Below are 1827 nucleotides of genomic sequence, written 5' to 3' on the forward strand. Positions count from 1 at the left end.
TTGAATATCTATGGACTTCCGACAAACCTGTTCCTTTAACTACCATGTGGCGTCAAAAGGGTCGTTACGACTGCATCAAGAAATTTGGCATGAGATCGACGCACAAAGTCGTACAAGAGACAAACATTAAAAAAAACTAAAGAAAGAAAGCGGGCAGGCTCCATCAGGGATCAGGACCAAACCTATCGTGGTCGGTGTCACTGGGGCTGTAGCGACTGGGGCCTGGTCTGTTTTGCCATTGGTCGGGAGTACCAAGGGCGTCCGTTGTGCTTTCGCTGTCGCGATCGCGAGTGGCCGAATCAAGTGTGAGGCGGAAACTCGCCTCTGGGGGCGGAGTCAAAGTCGTGTATGTGGTGTGAGTGGCCGCACTGCGTTCCATAAACCTTAAGCTGGTTTATATGGAACCATCCTGACTTTCCATTTGGATACGTGATCTTGTAAACTGAGGGGCTTACTTTGTCGGAAATTGTGTAGGGTCCTGCAAATTTGGGGGAGAGGAATGAACTGGGATTGTACAGGGAGACCATGACTTGCTGTCTGACTGTATACTCTATCGGGTGTGCTGTTTTATCAAAGCAGGCCTTACTCTGCATTCTCCTAGCGCCTAGTCGAACAGCTGCAGCGAGCTGTGCTGCTTTAATATTTTCCATTATTTGTTGGACCGCTCCTTCGTGGGTAAGGGCGGTGACTGTGGGGCTGGCCAAATCAAGTCCAAATAAATACTCGGTACCCTTCATGGGTCGCCTGGTCATGAGGGTGTGGGGGGTGTATCCTGTCGAACTCGACACCGTGTTTCTAATAAACATCAGTGCGAATGGGAGAACTGTGTCCCATGTTGTACTATGTTGTTGCACCATCTTCCTTAGTGTTGCTTTTAGGGTTCGGTTCATGCATTCCACAATGCCGCTGGATTGTGGGTGATAGGCAATGTGAAACTTCTGTTTAATTCCGAAAATTGTTCGGACGTTTTTCATTCCTCTTCCTGTGAAGTGCGAACCTTGGTCCGACTCAATACTACGGGGGAGTCCCCACCTTGCAAATATCTGTTGAGTTAGGATTTTTGCTGTCGCTTTGGCCGCGTTTGTCCTGGAAGGAAATGCTTCCACCCATTTTGTGAAGGTGTCGATCACGCCCAACACATATTTAAATCCGTTTCTGCAGGGGGGGAGGGGACCAATGTAATCTAATTGCAAGTTCGTCCATGGGCCATTAACAGGGCGGGTGTGTCTTAGCTGACCTTTCTTTGTGTATCTGTTTGGATTGTTCTAGGTGCAGATTAAGCAATTTTCAATGTACTGGGGTTACATCAGTTTTTGAATCGGGCCAGCAGCAGAGAGGTCTCAGGTGGGCACGGGTGGATTCTACCCCTTGGTGTCCGTGCCCGTCATGGAATTGACAAATAATCTGGTTCCTGTCCTGGGTGGGGACCACATAGATACCATTCTTTAATATGATTCCGTCGTTAAAGTGTCTCTGAACCTATCATAAGGAGCTGGGAAGTCTCCTTTGAAAATTTCCTGAAGCGTGTCATCTTTCTTCTGTGCCTGTGCCAAATCTTGAATATTGGCCTGTGAGACCTGGACCGCGGGTACTGGGGCACTCTCGGGGGGGGGGGGGGGGTTGCCAAAAGTGACCATGTCGTGAGCCCGCTTTTGCTCGGGCGTCTGCTTTCACGTTACCGGGTGGGGAGGAACGATGGTGGCTTCTAACCTTTATGATTTCATATTTGCGATCTTTAGCTTCTTTGAGAACGTGCTTTAGTAATGGCGCTGAGGGTAGGGGTTTACCGTCGGCGGATCTAAATCCTCTAGATTCCCACAGGGTCAG

The sequence above is a fragment of the Scyliorhinus torazame genome, chromosome 19 (assembly GCF_047496885.1).
Source record: "Scyliorhinus torazame isolate Kashiwa2021f chromosome 19, sScyTor2.1, whole genome shotgun sequence".
NCBI lineage: Eukaryota > Metazoa > Chordata > Chondrichthyes > Carcharhiniformes > Scyliorhinidae > Scyliorhinus > Scyliorhinus torazame.